Source organism: Myotis daubentonii, chromosome 1 (genome assembly GCF_963259705.1).
Source record: "Myotis daubentonii chromosome 1, mMyoDau2.1, whole genome shotgun sequence".
In the NCBI taxonomy this organism is placed as follows: domain Eukaryota; kingdom Metazoa; phylum Chordata; class Mammalia; order Chiroptera; family Vespertilionidae; genus Myotis; species Myotis daubentonii.
Genome location: NC_081840.1, coordinates 149,985,346 through 149,996,525, shown reverse-complemented (window position 1 = coordinate 149,996,525; position 11,180 = coordinate 149,985,346). Strand labels below are relative to the sequence as shown.

General features: G+C 43.1%; 1 pseudogene; it reads right to left on the bottom strand.

Annotated features, from left to right (window-relative positions):
- Nucleotides 1-619: 619 nt before the first annotated feature.
- On the bottom strand, nucleotides 620-9,728 carry LOC132236680 (propionyl-CoA carboxylase beta chain, mitochondrial-like; annotated as a pseudogene).
- Nucleotides 9,729-11,180: the final 1,452 nt, after the last annotated feature.

The following is an 11,180-nucleotide window of genomic DNA, read 5'->3' as shown; positions in this document are numbered from 1 at the left end:
GGTGGGTAAAGGGTGTCAAATACATGGTAATGGAAGGAAACTAGACTTTGTGTGAGGGGCACACAAATTATAACCATGTACACCTGGAAATTATATAACTATTAACCAGTGTTTTCCTGATAAATTTAGTTTAAAAATTAAAGTATATATTTTTAAGTGTAGTACAGCAAACACATAAACTTGTAACATAGTCACATTATTATCAAATATTATGTACTGCATATACTTATATGTGCTATGCTTTTATATGACTGGCAGCACAGTATGTTTGTTTACACCAGCATCACCACAAACATGTGAGTAATATGTTGCACTATGACTTTAAGACAGTTATGGCATCATTAGGCAATAGGAAATATTTGGCTCCATTACAATCTTATGGGATTACCATCATATATGCAGTCATAATGGGATTCATGATTATAGTAAAAAAAAAAAGACATTTTGGTTTCTGTAAGGCCTCTTTGTAAAATCCCTAACCTGCCACTAGGGGCTGCTCTTAATTCTTTTTTAAAATTGATTAACATTTTAATAAAGCAAATAATTTTACAGTATGGCACAAATGAAATCTTTCTAGAATTTAATAAACTTGGCATTCCAAGTAATCACTGTTATTTAGATTCAATGGTTTCATGATTGCAAAAAAGGAAGGGATGAGTTCAAATGGCCAGGAAGTAATTAGCTCTTGGTTTATTTTCCTTTGATTAGCTTACAATAGAATATTTGCATGCTTCCTCCAAGGACGGTGTACCTTCTTGCTGGCTAAAACATCCAGGTCGGAGCAAATTCAGGCACGTGTAGCGAAAGGCTGAATGATGCCATCCACAAAGCCTCCCACTGCTGCAGAAGGACTGGCAAACCTGCTGATCCGTTCTGCTTGAGCATCTTCCACATTCTCATGCCCTTTGAAAATGGCCTCCACAGAAACCTTTGCTCCCATGCCTGCAATCTCTGCTGTGGGCCAGGGATAGCTGGTGTCACCACATAGGTGTTTGGTGCTCATGACATCATAGGCACCACCCCAGGCCTTCCTGGTGATGACTGTGACTTTGGGCACAGTTGCCTCAGCAAATGCATGGAGAAGTTTGGCACCATGCTGGATGGTGCCCCTGTATTCCTGTGCTGTGCCAGGCAGAAAGCCAGGGACATCAACAAAAGTGATGAATGGAATGTCATTTTGTTGGGGGGTTTTTTATATATATTTTATTGATTTTAGAAAGGAAGGGAGAGAGCGAGCGAGATAAACATCAATGATGAGAGAGAACAATTGCATGTCCCCCACTGGGGACCAAGCCCACAACCTAGGCATGTGCCCTGACTGGGAATCAAACCGTGCCCTCCGGTTCATAGGTCAATGCTCAACCACTGAGCCACGCCAGCCAAGCCTGGAATGTTGAATGCATCACAGAATTGGACAAAACGAGCCCCTTTCACAGATGAATTAATATCCAACCATCCTCCTATTCCTTTTTGCAAAACCAGTAATGTTCTTGGCATAATTGGGCATGATCTCAAAACATTCCCTCTCATCAACAACAGAGTGTATGATGTCCACCCTGTTGAAGACTGGGGTAGGTTCCAAAGGGACAACTGTGTTGAGCTCAGGAACAGACAGTCACTGGGATCATGGCACTCACCGATGGGAACCAGATTCTGGCTACTGAGGGGCAGGTAATTGAAGAACTCTGGGAGATCGCACAGGGTCCACATCATTTTCAAAAGCTCTGTGAGCAACACCTGACATGGTGGTGAGGGTCCTGGCACCACCAAGCTCCTCCCGCCTAACGTCCTCACTGGTGACAGCTTCACAACATCAGGGCCAGTGATGAACAGATAGGAGGTGTCCTTTGCCATGAACGTGAAGTGTGTTAGGGCTGGGGAGTAGACAGCCCCACCAGCACATGGGCCCATGATCGGAGAAATCGGAGGGATGACTCCCAATACCATGACATTCCTCAGAAAGATATCTGCGTAGTCGGCCAAAGATTCTACTCTCTCTTGGACCCGTGCTCCCCCAGAGTCATTCAGTCCAATCACTGGAGCCCCATGGCATGGCCTGATGCATGATTTTGCAGATCTTTTGGACATGTGCTCCTGACAGACTGACTCCGAAAACGGTAAAACCCTGACTAAGACCTAAACCAATCTTCCCTTGTTTTGGCACCGTCTAGTGCCAACACTGTCTCCAGGAAACTTATTCTTATCAGCAGCCATTCCCAAACCTGCACATCTGTGTTCCTCAAACATGTCGCTCTCAGCAACACTGTCAGGGTCCAGCAAGAGACACCTGCTCATTAGCTTTCCTGGCTGGTGCTGCGCATCAATGCGGTGCTGGACCTTCCCACCAGTGGGCGCTGGTCTTCTGTGCCCCCAGCGATGGAGACTGGAGACCCGCTGGCTGCAGCCCCCCACACCGAGACCACTCACCCCAGCGCACAGCCTTGCTCCAGCCACCGCCCCCCATGAGAGTTGCCTCTGGCATATTTCTGCTCTTAATTCTTTTAAAAATATATATTTATTATTTTTTAAAATATATTTTTATTTATTTCAGAGAAGAAGGGATATGGAGAGATAGAAACATCAATGATGAAAGAAGATCAGTGATCAGCTGCCTCCTTCACACCCCACACAGGGGATTGAGCCTGCAAACTGGCATGTGCTCTGGCCAGGAATATAACGGTGACCTCCTGGCTCATAGGCAGACGCTCAACCACTGAGCCACGCCAGCTGGGCTGCTTTTAATTCTTAATATGTGAAGGTTAATCTAGTGAAAAGAACTTTTTCCACAGTCATTAAGGAGCTGGAAATTACTTTGGAAATTGCTTTGCTTTGCTATTTACATTTTGATTTTTTTCCCCTCCATTTCTTTATTTTAAATTATTATCATTATTTTTGGTTTATATCAGTTCTGCTTTATGTTTTATTGATGGTATCTAAATAGAAGATGAAGGCACACTTACTTTTGACTTATGCTTTTGTATTTCAGCACTGGATGTAAGCCTGGAGTGTTTTTTATTGTTGTTACCGAGTTTCTTTCTTTCTTCCTTCCTTTTTTTGTTTTTTGCAGTTAGAAAGATGCTGGAAGCCGGTCCATCCTTACTGCTTGACACAGTCGCTGCAAGGAAGAAACATCTGCACAGCATATGTTTCAAGGGACCTGGCATATATGGCATACTGTTCTTAATATGTTTGCTCCCCTACTTAGCACTATGTGTTTTAACCAAGGTCATCTTTCCATGAAAGGTTGTTTCCCCAGGTGGAGATTTTTTCCTGGAGTTAGGGATTAACAGGACTAAGGAAGGGAATAAATCAGTAAAACCCTTTAACTAAGTGCGAGGCAGGTATTTAATCACTTTAACTATGAACAATCACACTTAAGCGACATAATCTTTACTTAGATAATCTCCTTCAGTTACTTCCTTGTAGCTTAACAGAACAATAGAGTAGTGACCTTGGAATGGAGATAACAAACGCCCTAAATTTTGGAATAGGATGGATATGATTAAAATCAAATGGTATAAATACAGATGTAACAGGAGAATAAAGGCAGAACCTGGCGAGAACCTAGAACAGAACCTGGCTAGGCTGCTGATGAACTGAACGCTGTCTCCGTGTCATTTCTTCTTCGCCGACTCCGTCCACGCCTTTGGGAACTCCTGGACCTGCTGGGGTTTGACCTCAAAAGAACGAAAACCTACTTTTTATTATTTATTAAGGCACAATTTATGACCAAAATGCAGTGTCCATCACTTTTCCTATTCATCATTATAGTGAATTAAATGTTGTTGTTTTTCTTTTACCTACTCACTTTTTAATAAAACAAGGGATTTTCAAAAAGGACTTTTCAATTGTCAAGATATAATTATATCTCAAATAAGTAAACACCGATTGATTAAAGAGGGGAGCTGTGCTCCACCTTGTTGAAGGTAGAGTACCTGAATCAATTGTGTGGACTTCTGCATAAGAGACTTAGGGACTCACTCCCATTTGTTAATTTACTTAGTCATCTATTTAGATGAGTGTGACTCCTGGGTGTTTTTGAATACTTGGGTTATAATTCAGCACTACCTCATTTATCACAGCAGTCCGGCTTTGGCCATTGGAGCTCTTTCTGTTGGCCCCTGTGCCCCTCTGACAGACCTCCATAATTGTGAGGTTGGGTGTTGTCTCTCAGCACTTCCTTACTGTCTGACACCATAAGATGCTCCAGCTCACTTTGTACATTTCCAGCCCCAGTCCTAGAATCAGTCATTTTCCCAAGGAGTCCTGGTTTAGTTTAGTGGAGAATAGTTTTAGAAACCAACGTATGAGTGCTAAATGTGCTCAATACTACTTGGGTGTTATTGCTTCTGGTTTTTGTCAGCTGAGAGAGCAAGAAAATATATGTGTGCACACTGATCTCTCTGTATACACATATCTATAAGTATCTCTATATGAAAACATCTGTGACTATATTAAAATATACATGCATCCACACTGATGTCTCAAACTTTAATCCATCATCACAGGGATTTTTCTAGCTTCCCTCTCTTGCTTATCTCTAACCTTCATTCCAATAGTGAAAAACCTGGCTTCCCCCATCCACCATCTATGTGTTTGATTGTTCAATTCTACCACACATATGTAGCAGTGTTAGAATTGTTAACCAGAACTCTTTTGGGGGAAAACTACATCAACTGAAGTACTGTGCTTATGTATTGTTTATTCTGCCCTTAGTCTCATAGACTCCACTAATTTTCAGTTACAGGTGTCAGCTCCTTTTCCTATAGCCCATTCAGTGATGTTGTAAATTGTTTTAGTCACATTCTGTATTCTGGATCCTCTAATATCTTAAATTATTTTTTTCTAATTTGCACATGTTAATGTTTATCTTTGTGCTGTAAAATTCTATGGGTTTTGACAAATGCAAGAGACTGGACTTTAGATACAGAGTTTGAAGGCACCCCTATATATATGACATTTAAAGCCATGCAGGCTTGGAGCCCTAGTCATAACAGGTGGAATGAAAAACAGGAACACAAATCCTGGGAAACATCAATATTTAATGGTCAGATGAAGGAAGAGAAACCAGTAAAAGAGAATGAGGAAGAGCAGTTAGAGATGTATGAGAGATAGCTCTAAAGAAGCCAGGGAGAAGAATGTCAAGGAAAGAGTTAAAGGTTGAGTTGTGTTCTCCCTCCCAAATTCATATACTGAAATCCTACCCCCTACCTCCATTCCTCAGAATGTGACCTTACTTAGAGATAGTCCCTACAGAGATAATCAAGTTATAGGGAGATCATTAAGGTGGCCCTGATCTAATATGACTGGTGTCCTTATAAAAAGGGGAAATTTGGATACATAGACACATACAGGGAGAGTGCCCTGAGAACGAGGATAGCTGTCTACGTCATGGATAGAGAACTGGACCAGATCCGTCTTCCTCAGCCCTCAGAAGTAAACAGCTCTGCAGACACCAGGATTCAGCTGTCTAGCCTTCACAACTGTGAGACAATACATTTCTATTGTGTAAGCCACCCCGTTTGTAATACTTTGTTATGACAGTGTTCACAATCAATACAGAAGGAGTGGTCAATTATCTTGGTTAATGACCATTCAGTTAAGAGAAGAAATGAAAAATTGTCCATTGATTTAGTGATTAATAGATCAATGGTATTTTAGCAAGAATGATTTCAGATGCAGAAATCATATTGTGGTGAATTGAGGAGTAAAGGCTAGGTGACCAAGTGAAGACTAATCATAGATTTTGCTTTAAATAAATTTGGTGATGCAAGGAAGAAAGGCAGTTTGTGAAGGCTCTCATCACTTGAGATTGCCTACATAATTGGACTTGAGTCTGTTGCTATTTCTATCCACCTTGCATTAAAAAAATCAAAATAGTATTTCAAAGTCTTTGTTTTCAGTATATTATTTCTCTAGTCAAAGATTTTAGTAGTTCTGTTATGACCCTGTTAAATTAACATTTGCTCTGTGGGGCACAGGGTGCCAGATAGTGAGTTGCAGTCCGACAACAGACCAGAAGAGAAATTGAAATAGAGAAGTTTGTTACTCACAGAGGTACATCACACATCTTGAGGGGCCAAGAGGGGAGATCAAGGTAGAGACAGAGAGAGGCAACACTTGGGGAGCATGCTCTGTTAGGTTTGTTAGGATCCTGGGCCAAGGTGGAATTAGCCAATTCAAACGAAAAGGGCAGGGTGTAGGTAAGCCCCGCAGGGGTCTGAACTAAGAGGTACACAAGGTGAAAGTCCTTGGGAGGCAGGGGAGACTGTTGATCACAAGGCTTTGGGGAAGACACATTGGGACCTGGCATTTGCTTGTGACTCTGCGGGCTGTTGTCTAGGGTGTGCACTTGCATGAGGGAGCTAGTGTCAGATTAAGGCTCCCACAGGCCATTCAGCCAAACCTAATGGAGGCCGAGGCAGCAATATAATGGAGTAACTACCTTAGCTAAGCACTCTAGACACTTTTCTTAACTGTCTATAAACCCTCAGGTTAACTTTCAAGATTCCACATAATCTGGCCTCTCCTACATAAGTTCAGGCTTGCTTTGCACCATTCCGGTCCTGTGCTCTGACCCTGGTTCTCACTGGGGCAGGAGGCGGTTCACTTGTTTTTCACCTGGCCCTGGAGGATCAATGATTGATTGCCTTTGTGTGGATGATAGTGGCTTTTACATTGATCTTAGTAACTAGGGCAATTATTTATTTTTTATCTCTCCATTTTAAAGTGGAGAAAAAAATTATCCGCGCAAATATTGGAAGACAAATTAGGAGATTCCTTCCCTTCACATGTTGATATGTGATAAAATCATGATAAGCCTCTTATCTTTCATTCCTTTTCAACTAAAGAGCTCCCTTTCTCTCTCCCTCCTTCTTCCTTCCCTTTCTCTTACTTCTTTTCTTCCCTAATTTTTTTCTTCCTTTCTTCTATCTAATAATAATTGCTGACCCTTTCAATTAGCCTTGACAATTTATTTCCCATAACATTCTACCCTAACCACACAACTTGGGGAGAGGGGGAAAATGTATGAGGGCTCTTTTCATTGAAAGTAAGAGAAACTCAATTTAAGCTAATTGAAATGTAGAGAAGATTTATAGATTCATGTATTTCAAAGATCTAGTGTATTTCAAAGGCAGCTAGATCCAGGGACTCAAGTAATGTAGTCCGGACTCCATGCTTCTTCTCTTAACTCTGCTTATTTCTACTTGGCTTCTCCAAGTGGAGAGATCCTTCTCCAAGGATCTACTAGCTTAGCAATCCCAGCAGAAAGAGACCTTCTCTTCTTTAATATCCATGTATCATAACCCAAGAACAAATCAATTTGCTCTGTTTGGATTGAGTGGTCACTAGAGCTTATCACTGTGCTCCCAGGGAAGGGAATGGGTACTATAGTGGGAGGGATGGAAGGTGAGGAAATGCAGCATTGTGACCTTTAATTCAGTCACTATCACATGGATCCTGATGAAGAAAAATTTAACTTAAGAACCAGCTTCATCTTTGAATGAAAATGTAAAGATCTTTATATATATATATATATATATGGACCGGTGCATGAAATTTGTGCACGGGGGTGGGGGGGTCCCTCAGCCCGGCCTGCACCCTCTCCAATCCAGGACATCCCTCTCACAATCCAGGACCACTGGCTCCTAACCTCTCGCCTGCCTGCCTTCCTGCCTGATTGCCACTAACCGCCTCTGCCGGCCAGCCTGATCACCACCTAACTGTTCTCTCCTGCCTGCCTGATTGCCCCTAACTGCCTCTGCCTCGGCCCCCAGTGACTTTGTCCGGAAGGACATCCGGAAGATGTCTGGTCTAATCAGCATATTATCCTTTTATTAGTATAGATATTATTGATTTTAGAAAGGAAGGGAGAGAGAGAAACATCAATGATGAGAGAGAATCATTGATTAGCTGTCTCCTAAACATCCCCTACTGGGGATTGAGCCCACAACCCAGGCATGTGCCCTGACTGGGAATCAAACCATGACCTCCTGGTTCATAGGTTGATGCTCAACTGCAGAGCCACACCAGCTGAGCTGTAAGGATATTTTGAATTAAGAAGGAAAATTCTTGAATCTGGAAGTAGAAACAATTTTAAAGGGACACATTTCTGCATCTTGGCAAAAGGAAAATTGTCACCGTCTATTGCAGAGGATATAAGCCTTCACATGAGCCAGCAGTGCCCTGTGATTTTGTTTAATGAGACTCCCAAGAAGGAAGACAACTCTTTAATAGCTTTATTGATGTTTAGGTCATGCATCTTAAAATTTACCCCTTGAAAGTATTGCAACGCAGTGTTGTTGTTGTTTTGTGTATTTATAGGGTGTGAAACCATCACCATGATCTAATATTAGAACGTTTTCATCACCTCCAAAAGACGGCATTAGCAGTCACTTCACACATCCCTTCCCCAAACCCCTGGCAACCACTTACCCACTTTCTATCTCTATACATTTGCCTAGTCAGGACATTTCATATCCACCTGAGTATATTTTTCTTTTCTTTTTTAAAATATATATTTATTGATTGCAGAGAGTAAGGGAGAGGGAGAGATAGATACATCAATGATGAGAGAGAATCATTGATTGGCTGCCTCCCACATGATCCATAATGGGATTAAGTCCGCAACCCGGGGATGTGCCCTTGACCGGAATTGAACCTGGGACCCTTCAGTCCACAGGATGACACTCTATCCATGGATCCAAACCAGCTAGGGCGCCCGAGTATATTTTTCCATTGCCTTTTAGAGAAAGTGGAAGGGGGGGGTGGGGAGGGAAGGGAGGGAGGGAGAAAGAGAAAAAGAGAGAGAGAGAGAGACATTGATTGCTTGCTTCTTGCATGAGCCTGATTCGTCCTGGGATTGAAACTGCAACCCAGATATATGCCCTTGATTGAGAATCCAAGACCCTTTGGTGCTCGGGCTGATGCTCTAACCACTTAGCAGCACTGGCCAGGGCTACATTTAACATTTGAGAGAATGGGGAAGTCAACTTTGAAGATTTATTGGTGGTGCAGTTTACTGTGCCCCTGTACTCCAACACGAAAGGGAACACACTGCTCCAGCTCTCTTTCCTTCACTGCAGGGAATAACATGTTCTAAATGCTGCCTGTCATAACTTCTTCCATATTCTAAAAATTGTCAGGTCCTGAGTGAACTCTTGAAGGTCATTCCAGTCCTCCACTCTGTTCCAGACAAAGGATCCAGCTTTTAGCTTTTTCTGTGCTCAGGACAATGGGCAGGAAAGGAGCCCTGGGGAGAATCTACCCTATATAATAAAAACCCAGCAACTGAATGGCAGAATGACCAGAACAACCACAGCCCCTTGCCCTGGCCAGCCCCGCCCCCAATCAACCATCAGGGCGGGCCGGCTGGAGCCCACCAGTGCATGAATTTGTGCACCAGGACTCTAGTATATTAAAAAAAAGGCTAAGCGAATGTCCGACTGGTAGCTATGATGCACACTGACCACCAGGGGGCAGACGCTCAATGCAGGAGCTGCCAAGCTGCAGTGACTTGGCAGTGGTGGTTCTTGGGTGATGCACCCGGGAACCAGAGAGGAGGGAGCTCGATTCTGGGGTGTGTCACCCAAGAACTGCACTCTCACAATCCAGGACACCTCAGGGAATGTTAGAGAGCTGGTTTTGGCCAGATCCTCACAGGCCAGGCCAAGGGACCCCACCTGCTGGAGGGACTCTGCTCACTCTGCAGATGCCCTTCGAGCCATGGTGCCCCAGGGGTGGTTGGTGGGGAGGCACCACAGGAGGTTGGCTCCAACACATGTCTGGCTGTCTTGCCCAGTCCCGCCTTGCTGGCCACCTTCTAATTAATTTCAATGTGCACGAGTCCATGCACCAGGTCACTAGGAAAGCTATAAAGCACAACAAAATCTGTAGTTCCACCTGTATCCTCTAGAGGTCAGCTCAGGAAGTACACTAGATATTCCAAGCAGAAAAGGGAACATCTAGGGAATTAGTGAATTATTCAGGGAATTAGACACTTACATATCATTGAAAGGTCTGGAGAAATAGAAGTTCCAGGGTTAGTGCCAAGCTTATGGTTTCAAGGCTGCATATCACCACTTTTCTGACCCAGAAATCAGAAACACTTCATGTTATCCAGGAGCGAGGAGACTACTGGTGTCACATCAGAGCACCCTGCACCACAGATGGTGGCTGTGTAAGAACACAGAATTCAGAGGCTGCCGATGAATGTCTATCCCAAAGACTTCCCCCTGCACTGCCCTTGAAAGTGTTCTCATATTATCCTTCTCTGCTTTCCTTCCAAATCTCACACGAGTGCATAACATTGGCAGAACATAGATCCAGCCTGGCAATGCAGGAGGACAGGGACATAGGTGATAGAAATGGTCTTGTGATAGTAGACAATATCTTGCATGTCTTTAAATCTATCTAAATTGTCATCAGATCATAAATGTTTTATTTATGCGGGTGGAAAATATGAATATTTATGGACCCTCCAGTGGAGCATCATGACAAAATGTTGTCAGTTGCTGGAGTTAGTCACTGCCTTCCTGCATTCTCTTTGCCCCATTTGTCTCATCCTACTCCATTACTTCCCTGATTCAATTTTTCCAACTTTTCTTTTGATTGTCTTCTAAATTCACTCCTAAATCTAGGACAACCTGTACCTAAAACATGGCTTGTCAAATAACAGATACTTTATACATTTTACTTATTTGAATGAGTTTCTTATCCAGTATTCTCTTCATTATCATTCTTTTCACCAAGCTTCTTTCTCTCTCACTGGTTCTTCTGTTGTTTTTTTGTTTGTTTGTTTGTTTTAAAACATATTTTTATTAATTTTAGAGAGGAAGGGAGGAGGAGAGGGACAAGAGGGACAGAAACATCGATGATGAGAGACAATAACTGATTGGCCGCCTTCTGCACACCCTCTATTGGGGATCGAGCCCGCAACCCGGGCATGTGCCCCTGACTGGAATTGAACCCAGGAACCCTCAGTCCGCAGGCTGACACTTTATCCACTGAGCCAAACTGGCTGGGGCTTGTTCTTCTATTAATATAACTCCAGGCAGGCCCAGTCAGTGTGGCTCAGTGGCTGAGCACTGACCCATGAACCAGGAGGTCACAGTTTGATTCCTGGTCAGGGCACATGCCAGGGTTGCATGCTCAATCCCCAGTAGGAGGCAGCTGATCAA